This window comes from Atta cephalotes (assembly GCF_000143395.1).
Source record: "Atta cephalotes unplaced genomic scaffold scaffold00030, whole genome shotgun sequence".
NCBI classification, from domain to species: Eukaryota; Metazoa; Arthropoda; class Insecta; order Hymenoptera; family Formicidae; genus Atta; species Atta cephalotes.
In genome coordinates, this window is record NW_012130094.1 from 1,421,608 (window position 1) to 1,433,966 (window position 12,359).

Consider the following 12,359-nt stretch of genomic DNA (forward strand, 5'->3'; position numbering starts at 1 on the left):
TAATTATTTATACTTTACTGTGATAACCAAAATTCACATGTTTATGTCATTTAAATATTGTAATGTTTTTGTTAACGACTAAACAACTTTCAAAACTAAAAAATGCATTTGTAAGGTCATGTTTAGAGAATTTTTCATTAGCATGATCATTAAAATGCAATAATCATGCTAATACGTAATTATTATTTCAAGCAGTTTGTATAGAAATCTGTCACGTATTCTATATATATATCCAACTAGTACTAGTTTTGTACTAGAATAGATTCTTCTGTTAAAAAAATATCGCATATATGGAAGAGTCACTAATAAAAAAAGAAGTGCCTCATCCATTATATATTGCCAATATTAATTCAATATAAAAATCAGATTTTTTTCTTTCTCTCTCTCTCCTCTCTTTGCATAAAAATATCTTCATAATAAAGTACCAGATACATATGATTACATCATAAATACATATGTAATATATATCAGTATAAAAACTAAAAAATAAAATAAAAATTAAATTCCAGAATTAGGTAAATGGCAAGGCAATGTAAAAAACCATATACAAGGTATTCAATATAATGGTCTGCATGATATTTAGGACGTTTTTTCAACAGTTAAAAAAAAATTTTAAATGGATATTCATCTATTCATATTACAATTTGCAAAATATTTTAAAATATTTTTAAAAAATTTGTGTTTTAAGATGATTTAAAACTATTCTTTAGTAATGAATCGAAAATTTGGAGTGTCTCATTAGATCTCATCCAAAATCACAAATATCTACATAATTTGGATAAAATATTAAAGCTACGTGTACATCTTAATAAAATAGTATGAAACATACGATAAATCAAGAACATTTTCATCAAATAAAAATAAGATACGAATTATATTTATTTTTCAAGATTAAATTTGTATGCAAATTGTACATGTAAATGAATCCAGAAGCATAATCGCTCACTGAGCGCTCAGTGAGTTTTTGCATGTGATTGGCACATGTCATTAGATCTAAAAATATAGACCAAACAAGTACAACAGCTCACTGAGCAGTTGTGCCTTTAGGTGTTCAATATTTTTCCAGAATAGCCGCTGACCTACTTTATTATGACCATTATAATTAATAATAATTTCATTGATAATAATTTTTTAAACTATTAATAAAATTATTATTAATTAAATTATAATGATAAATCTCGTTTTTAAAGAAGTCCATGGTAATATTTGTGTGTAGTTAGTCAAAGACTAACATTAAGTTATACATTAAAAGTTACAATTCCAACATTTGTTTTCTTTCTCATTTCATCTACTACCTTAGAATTTTACACGTTAGTGTAAAATTAAGTTCGATACTTCAACTTTATTATATAAAGAAATTAGACATTTCTACGGTAACTCAATTTACTAAAGAATTAAGATCATGAGTAGTCATATTGAATCAGTGATATCAGAGCGGAAAATGACTCCGTTAATTTTTGGTATGTATCACATTTATAAATAAGAACAATTTGGAAATAACAATTTGGAAAATGATAAGATCGCTTTAAAACCATTGTAGAATTGGACGAAAGCTATCTTTATTCCCACTGACAGTCAGTAAATAAAATATCATAAAAGCCATGTGAAGTGATATTACTCAATGTGTATGCGTAGCCAATTTTCACTTTCACGTGTTTTTTATCACTTTTTATGATTATTTACTGTCTATTAAGAGAGATAAAAATAACTTTCCTCTATTTTTACAATTTTTTTAAAGCGATCTCATCATTTCGTTTTATCCAAATTGTTTTTATTTACAAATAGCACATAACAAAAATTATGTGCCATTTCTCACTTTTGATGTTACGATTCAATATATTTCAATATGGTGACTACTCAGAAAATGAAAGATTAAAGTCATTAAAAATTTTTACATAGCACCATAAGGATCTTTAAGAATTCAATGCATGCAGAGAATATCACTTTTATTGATATTTTATTGATTTCATTGATACATAATGTGATCATAAATAAATTAGAAATATATGTAGTGGATCGTAAGTTCAGCTGAAAAGAATAGAATTCTGTATCAATAACGCAAACTTTCAACATAAAATTTCAACTATATTGGCAAATACTAATAATATTCGTCTATCCGGCCGAATATTAAAAAAGGGCTGGATAAGATCGAATACCGGATATTTTCCGGATATTTGGTACATTCCTAATAAATATCAATAAAAAAAATACAACTCTCTTATCTATGCAAATGTTCAAATTGTTTATCTCTTTCTATTACACAAAGTTCTAACCTTTTTTAACAAATATTGTTAAAGTTTTTGTATTATTTCTCAAGTTGTGTTGTAATTGTTCTTTCTCAAAGCTATAATTCTTCCTTGAATATTATATATAGAGCTTATTAAGTTATCATTTAAAATAATACTACAAATTTGATATTAAATCAATAAAATCTACATTGAATTAATCTTAAAGATCTTTACAATATTAAGAAAAAAATTGCATGGTGCTATTAAAAAATCAAAGTGATTTTAATTTTTTACTTTAAAAAAATTTTTATTGCAAGTTGCTTATATAAAATAGCTTATATAAAATAGATAAATATCCAATTTTTTTTACTGTCGGAAGCATCCTAAAAATAGTACAGATTGTTACGCTAAACACTCTATATATGTTATAATAAATTTATAGTAATTAGATTATATATTTATAAAATCACGCAAAATATTTATAGAAACATGCAAAATATTTGACTTATTGTTTGGTGTGTGGCAAATCTGACACACAAAAATGTAAATATTTTTACACAGTATAAGAGGATAAAAAATGCAGGCTATATCGCACATACATGTATAAATTAAAACAAATTTGTAAACAGAATATATAAATAAAAAATAAATAAATAAATCAAATAAATCACAGTAGAAAGCAATAATTATAAACAAAAATTGCTAAAAGTATACATTATACATTAAAATTCTTTGATTGTGTTATAGCTTCTTAGAAACAATAATTTGGACAATAAATTAGTTTAAATAGTATTCAAAATTGTTTCTCATTACGTATAAAATCATTAGCAAAAAATCGAGTTATCTAACATAGGATTCGTTTTTTGTAAGTAATATATGGATAAGCTAAGACACATATCCCAATTTTAAAATGTATTATTTTCAATGATTTATTATTTCCAATGATTTATTCCTTTTTCGAGTATCAAATTTTCATATAAACTTATTTTATTGGATTTCAAATTTTAATCGTATCAATTTATAATATTCATTATCACTCAATTGTTCATTACATTAAGGTACAAAAAAACTTAAACAGCAAGAGTAAAAGCAGTATAAGCAATAAAAATTGCTGCACATTTCATAATAGATTTTCTACAATAAGCGTTAGCTAAACTTTAAGTCTTAAGCCGCAAGAAATTGATCTATTGTTTTTCTCACGTTTAACCGAGATTTGTCAATTTCTTACAATTAAAAATTTAAAGCTTAGATAATGGCTGCGATCAGCAGAAAAAGCAGCTTTGCAACTGTTGTAAAATTTTTTAATATGATTGATTTATACATTTAGATTCATAATAAACCAAAAGCAAGAATCAATCATATTGAAGAATTTTACAATAGTTGCAAAGCTGCTTTCTCTGCTGAACGCAGCCAATGACTTATTATAGAAAGCTCTAAAGTTAGGACGGGAGCACAGTCCTATATAACGCATAATACAAAAAAAAATAACCAATCAAAGTCCTTCAGTTTCTTCCTTTCCATAAAATAAAAGTTTGATCAGTTGATTTTCTTATGGTTTATGCATTATGCGTTATGCGTGCTTTGGCCTTAACCGAAAAATATACCGTAAAAAATTAACCAATCACAGTCAATAATTGTCAAAAATTGTCAGCTTTAATTGGCTAATTCTTACGGTTTCTGTTGCGGAAAATGTGTGCGGCAATCCTAAGAAGTTTTCTATAATAAACCACGCGAATGTAAAATTAATAATCAACTATGATTGATCAATTTCTAGCTTCTGACTTCTGATTTATTATTAATGGTTTATTGTAGGAAGCCTCTAAGCCATTACCTAAGCTTTAAGTCTTTGATTACTATTTATGACCAGTTTTTATTTTAACATCGTCTTAAGTAATGTTTTGAGATGCTAATGCTGATTGATTTAAACTGTACTTAAAATAATCTAAAGCAGCATCTACAACGAGATTTTAAATCGTAAAAATTAAGTTTTGAATCTAGTGAAACATCCCAAACTATCAGAACAAAAAAACTGATAGGAAAAGACAAATTGAGACTAAGCATTGGCCTTCTCATTAGTCACATCCGCCTCTCAGAGCTCATCTTTATAATCTTATATTCGCCGAGCAGAAAAATTACCGACTATATGGAGAAAAGTCTACACATTTTGAGCTGATATCCTCTGCTTGTCTGTAAAAGATATAGGCCGTATTCATAGTCAGATCTTATATTCAAGACCGTTTTAAGTAGTCTTAAGAAGAACATTAAGATAGTCTTGAAATAAGAAGGAACTGTGAATACTGCCTATAGATCCTAGGATCACATGTTTGTTGAACCCAAGGATCTAGAAGAAGTTGAACAATTTTATAAGCCTAGTACGCAGTATAGGACTTGAACTGCTTAACCTTATAAACAAACAGGGAGACAGAAAAATTTTTAGAGCTAAATTACATTGAGGGCTGTTTCTAATCCCACCTGCTTTGTGTATTATTTCTATTCCTACTATTATTACTACTACTACTACTAAAGCTAAAAACATATAGAAAAATGTAAGACAATAAAATATAAGCAACAAACAAACCGGCAAGTCATAGTAGAAACTACCTGATGTTCTCTATTGTGATTGACTGATTCACTTACTGTTTACTTTAACGTCTTACGTTTTTGTATGTGCCATGAGCTTAAGCTTTGAGTTTTAAGCAAATCGATCAATCACAGTCGAATGTGAGAAGAATAGTCGGTTATGATTGACCAATTTCTTAAGACTTAAAATTAAGTTTCACGCCTTAAAATCCTATTGTAGATGCCACTCAAAATATAAGAATCGACTATAAATACCGGCCTTAAGCCATAAGAAATTGACTAGTCACAGTCAAATGTAAGAAGAATAATCAACTATGATTGATCAATTTCTTATGAGTTAAGACTTAAGCTTTTTATTAGTAATAGTAATGGTTGTAAAAAACCCATTAGGAAAAGTATATGCGGTAGTCTTTAGCAAATCAACATTTTCTACTGCTACGTTATTACTTTACTTTCTCTATTGTGATTGGCTGATTCGCTTGTCGCTTATTGTTGTCTTATTTCTTTAGAGTCTAAGCACAAGAATTGTCGCAATAAATACTTAAGCGTCTACAACGATTTATTCTCGAAAATATGATCAATCAAGAAAAAGGATAATTTACTTCACGGTCTCTCATCACGAATCACTTTCCGAATCACATTTTTTGTTAATTATAACGTGATTTGCTAAACATCCTGTAGATAGAAGAATAAGTATTTAGTTTTGAGATGAAAATCGCTTTTCGTTGCCTGATTGTATCAATCAGGCTGATTAAAAATGAAACAATTATAATTCAAAATTTTTCTTTTTGTTAATTCGCTTTTTAAAAAAGGAAGTATCCGCTTATTTAAGACTCTCGTAGTCTATTCATTGCAGCCATCTTAATTGTGATGTCAAAAGCGAGGAAAATACATAAAGAAAATTCTTGCAAACTATATTAAAATGTATTTTTAATAAAACATGTGCAGTCAATACAGTAGATTTGTAAAATATACCGAAATATATTTCTTCTATATTTTGATAATCAATAAATACTTAATCATATATTTAAAATTAAATTACACCTAACCAGAAAAGGAAGTTAGTTAAATATAATTTTATTCTATTCTGAAATAAAAGGAAAATTTCAGATATATTTTATAAAATACAAATATACTCTGTCAAATGCAAATATTGTTCGATTAAAAAATATTGCTATTTTAATATATTTTTAATATTAAAAGAATTTTCATTCATATGTGTTTTATTGTTTTCTCATTTCTAAAATCATCAATCTGAAGAGCCATGATAACTAATCGAGAACCTTAAAAATCGGCAAGAGATGTGGAAATATGTGCCAAAAATAAATTTCTATTCAACCAAATTACGATTAAAATACTGAAAGAATCGTATTTTAATTGTAATATTCGAAATTAAAATCATCTGCAATAAACTACAGAACAGTTTTTTTTAATGCATTCCTTCTAGAAAGTAAAATCAACATAAATAATAAGACATCTATCTTTGAATCATAAAGAATAAAGAATAGATAATCTCATTTATTATAATTATTTAAGAGTCAAACTGCAAAATTTGGCTCTGTACTTACGTATTCGCGAATAAAGCACATAGTGCAGAGTTGTCTCGTCACTTCTTAGAGATCCTGTAACAAAATCTGGCTACGAGTGATTTTGTCAAGATCTTACGAGAGTGAAAGATATACCATATATACTTTTTTCCTTGTGTATATATTATGTTATTTTAATGTAAACATAATTTCTCCTGATCTTTTAATGTATACGATGGGTTCATATTTTAGATTAATTATCATCACTTTTATAAGTATACAAAAATTATTAAATAATTTTTACACATACTTAACATCTTTAGAAAGTAGATACTTATAAAATTGTGTATTAAAAAAAATTAATATGTAAATATTATAATAGATAGTTAATTACAGGCAACAAAATGAAAGAAAGCACTTTTTCATATAAACTTTGAAACAAAAGTGATTTAAAAAAATTAATATTTATATATAAAATTGATATCTCAAACTACAGAAAGAAAAAAGTTTAAATATCAATAATCCCAAATCTGACATTTTTTAATATGCATAAGATATAAATTGAGAGTACATTAAACAATGCAATTTATCATTGATGCTGCAAAACTTACAATTAATTAAAAAAATGTTTGTAATATTATTTATAATATTCAACGTGAATACAATGTTCGACAACATTTTCATCTAATTTCTAAGAAATTTTTAATAATTTAATTTCTCAGCTAGAAAAAACTGTTTACACATGACAGATTTTTTGTGACCCCAAAAAAACTTTGAGATGACAAAAAATAAATGAAAGCTGGCAACGACTTTTTTTCATATTTACTATTGTAGTGCAGCCATTTCTGCCGTGATGCGACACGAATTATTATATAGCATCAAAACCGCACACACATAACATTCAAAAAGTTAATGAAAAATAAATTTTAAATAGTCGAATTCGTGAGAAAGCATGTATATCAAGACCGTAAATATTTATCGCATAATATTAAAGTTTAAGTGAATGAAATAAATCTTGATTTTATAATTTTTTCAACAATTGAGGAAGCTAGTACATATGACAACTCGCACTTTCAATGACAACAAGGTTATCTTTCGCATACATTTGAGAATATTTAACAATAATTTTGAAATCGAAAAGATTTTGATATCTCGTTTCTCGTCAATAAAATTATGCCATTATTCTTGATGTTTTTTAAATAAATTTTGCACTTTTCTTTATTTGTTAATATCTTGTTCTTAATATATTTCTTTATATCGCAATTGTGCTAACATTTTTGTCTTTCATATAAATATTTTTACTAACAGCCTGTACTCGCTTGTTCACAGAAATGTGACATTGACACGCTCTGATTTCTTTTATATACTATCAATATATGACACGTAAATATCTTTCTTTTTCTTAAATTACTTTATTTCACTACAATTTAATATTGTAAGCGTATAAAATGCTTTGTGTAACACATTTTTAAATTTTACATAACGATATGATTTAAATTTAGATTTGAAATATTTTGTAACTACAAATGTAAAAAAAAAAAATTCTTAAAACAACTATCTCCAACGTCTTGAATACAAAACATGTAATAGTTATTTCTTTATCTTCAACAATATGTATACTATATGTTTTTATGATCATTTAAAACATTCCGAGCAATTCATTTTTACATGAATCCCTGATACGTGATATGGGCCATATACATATGTCTTTCTCTCTCATAGAATTTAAAAAACAATTGCTCATGAACAAATTTCGTTAATAAGGTTTCTCTCGAACATAAATTATACATTATTTATAACTGTTTGTATTGTATGATAAGATTAGATTAGCTCAAGATTTAGGTCACAATTCTGTATAGTGTATCTGTTTCTTAAAATGTAGATTAACTTTAATTTCGATTTATTTTACTCTTTATTCTTTTCTAATTCTAAGAACCAAAAAAAGATAATAAAGGAGTTAACTAAAATTAAAATTAATCTATTGAAACAAAAATTTATAGCATTATTTCATTTGTCCACAAGTTATTGAAAAAATATGGCAATTATAAAATTTGATACAACAAAGTTTCAGATTTAAGAATCTGTGTTTTTTTAATTATGAATGGAAGCAAAAATGCTTCGTTCTTAATCCGCGATAACTCAGTAACAAGACATTCTTAGGACATTTTTTAAAAACAATTTACAGCGTAGTAATTTCAAACTTGCACGTTAGATAATTTTTGCAAGTTTTTTGGCACGTGAAAAGCTAAGTGGGAAAAAATTTTCCCATTTTATCCAGCTAGTTTTCTATATGTAAAAAAATCACCAAACTGGCAGAAATTTAAAAGTTTTCAACAGTAACTTTTCAAAAACAAAGATTTTAAGTTTTAAAATCCTTTTCTATTTATTTTAATTTAATTCATTTTTAATAAAACTACAGTTATTTAAACTTTAAAATTAGCTGCAAACTTTTGTTTCAACCATAATTGATAAAAACGAGATTAGAGAGAGCGACAATAAAAACTAGATTCGTAATAAGGATTGATTAAATGCAAAGATTGCAAAGGTGTGCTTATTGAGGAGTTATTTAAGACACATTTTTTTATGAATTTTTAATGTTATATTTTTGTACAATTAAATTTCAAATTAAAATTCGATATGACGCTTGAAATTAATCCTTCAATAAAAATGTGAATTAAGAATAGTGATTAACTAATACTTCTTAATTTCTCGTATAATATAGAATAACAGTGTTTTAGAAGATTATGATTTAAATTTTATTTATGATTTTATATTAAGATTTAATCCTCGGAGCTGATGCCAAAATTTGTAACAGTTACTTACGCTGGTTCTGCACAATCAAAGGAATAGGGAAGAACAGAGAACAAAAATTTCAACCTATCTAAAATCATCGTATCTACTGTGGAATATACAAAGTTTCTGGTAGATAGAAATTTTTGTTCTCAATTTCCTGTTTCCTATTCCTTTGTGTCCTAAGATTTTGTGTCCTAATCTGTTAATCAAAAGGAACACGAAGACATTGGAAGGACATGTTACTCACCTAAACGATCTCGATCACTAAAGCACAGGTCCACCAATGTAAAATTAATTTTAATCCTGGTTTAACTTTTACCTTACTCTTTATCTTATTTTCTGTGTTTAATTTATTTTCCATATTATCTTATTTTCTATATTTTCTAATCTAAGAATTAGAAAAAGATAAACAGCAAGTTAAACCGAGATTAAAATTAATCTTACATTGGTGAAATCGGACTAATGCCTATTTTCACCAATGTAGATTAATTTTAATCTTGTAGATTAACTCTAATCTAGAACTAGAAAAAGACAGAGGAAGTTGAATCGAGATTAAAGTTAATCTGCGTTGGTGGAAACGAGCTTAAAAGCTCATTTCTACTAATGTAAATTAATTTTATACTCTCGGATTAATTTATTCTTTATCTTTTTCTAATTTTTAGAAGATAAAAAATAAGTTAAATTAATAGCGTTTTTTCTTGGGATACACTGAATGTAACCTCGCACTACACCAATTGCGTGTAAGTGTTGCATCAGTGTTGCACTACACAAATGTACATACACCATGGTGTACACTACTTCATGCTATCGTGTTTAATTCTGCTACCGGTTGACTTCCATTTTCAAATTTTTAATGTCACACCGTCTCTTTGAGATCGTTTAGCAAAACTCCACTTCGTGCATAAAATTTGCACTACACTATAGCCACGGAAATACATTACACTGTCTGAGTGTTGCACTGGTAGGCGATAGTGCAGCCAAGAGAAAACGCTGTAAGATTAAAGTTAATCTGTATTGGTGAAATATGGTTGATAAATGAGTTGAAAATAAGTTAGCTAAACTACGTAACCTTGAGAGAAACAATGCATGCACATTGCACAATATAAAATAGATGAAATGAGTTGCATACAATTTCAATTTATTACGGAAGCTTAATTTCAAGAAACCAAAATAATATAACTCGTATAAAAAAAAATGAATACTAAGTATATCTTATTAAGAATAATCCAAAAGTGCAAATGTAACATAAAAATTTAATTGTTCGACATTTTTGACAAAGAGATTTATAATTAAATGGATCCAATAGGACCCATTCAATTCTAAAAGATTAATAAAATAATAAAGTTATTCTGAAGTTTTACATTTACAAAAATATATAATATTAAAAATCAGGTAGATAATATCATTATCATATATATATGTATATGATTACTATTTGTCTTCACATCTTTGTTAGAGAAATATTGAAACAGAGAAGATATCCCATATAAGGTTTTATAATCGGTTCAATACTGGCTCAGTACTAACTGCCATACTTCAGGTACTAGCGCAGTATTGACAAACTACTGGCCCAGTACTAACTAAATACTCAATGATAACTTGAGTTCAGTATTAGCAGATGATATTGACTCATCAGTCATTTTAGCCAGTCATTTGCCAGTGAAGGCTCAGTACTGGCAGAACTTTGACCGTCATTTGTCAGCCAGTCATTTGCCAGTGATGGCCTAGTATTGATTGACAGAATCTTTACCATCAGTTGACTATCGTAGCGTTGGCTAAGCGTTGGTTTCGTAACTGTTGATGACCTGCTGGCGATCCTATATGGGATATAACAAGAATTATGATCAATGCGATCTTATATTCAAGATCGTCTTCAATATGATTTTTGTATGATCATTTCATTAATTAAATGGAATCTTAAAACTGTCCATGATTAGATGACAGCTTTAAGATGGTTTTGAATATAAGATTGAACTGTAATTATCTAGGATGTTATCTAGGATGATAAATTGGATTCTAAGAGCTCTAAGGCAATATTCATAGTCCAATCTTAAGCTTTGTATCCACGATTGCTCCAAGATCTTAAACAGAGAAAAAATTAATCAATCGCACTGGTCAAATGACCGAATTATTCAAATTTGATTCGTTAATTCTTTTTCCGAGATCTCGAAGCGATTTCTAATATTATAGATATAAGGCTTTATATTCAAGAATATCTTAAGTCATAAGTAGCCTTAAGACTAATTAATCAATATTGTGCATCTTGAAATCATATAAAGGTGCGCTTATTGATTTCCTATGTCGCATTAATTTCTACAAGGTGATATAGATAAAGTGCTATTTCATTCATAAGTTTATACTACGACAAATGTGCAAGACAGAAAGGTCTTCGGATCTCTCTATTCCTATAGCCAATCAACAGTCATGAAAAATTTGTCGTATAATAAAAACGTACAAATGAAATAGAGTACACAAGATTACAGAGTATCTTCTTTGCTATAAATTTATAGCGAAACCGATTAGTTTTCGATTTAGTTCGCAAAAAATATTTTCTTTACAAAAATGTCTTTCTAAAAATGTTATTTAATGCACATTATTTTATATTAAATATAAAATATTTAATATAAAATAATGCGTATTTAATATTTAATATTACAACTTTGTACAATTTGTACAGATGAAGGCTAAAAAATTTGACAAATATTAGCTCTGTCTTGGTGCTATAAAAATTGCTATACACGAAGATATCTTCAAAAGTAACTTGGAATAAGCACTGATTAACTTAATCAATGATTAATTCAATTAACAGATTTGTTTACTGCTAAAGTTCTAACTATATGATTTGTTATCTTTAATTCTAATCTTTCTTTTCATATAAAATTTTAATCCTTAAGAAAGAAAAATAAAATTGCAAAATCATAAAACTTTCTTTATCTTTTTATATTACTTTTTCTCATCATTAGACGAATATGTGCATATAATTTTGTCTTATTATTTTTCTCATATCACGGCTATATTTTAATGTTTTTTTTAATAAAGAATAGATTTGTTAATAAACTTTAGTGAATTTTAAATAAACTTTTAATGTATTTTAATAACTTGAAAAAAGTTAGTTTTTACAATTTCGATTAATCTTCGATAAAATGTTTTGAAAACAAACAATCAAATCATAAATTATTCATTCTTGATTGGTCGATAAGTTAATCGCTGTTTGATCGAAGCCACTCTAAAG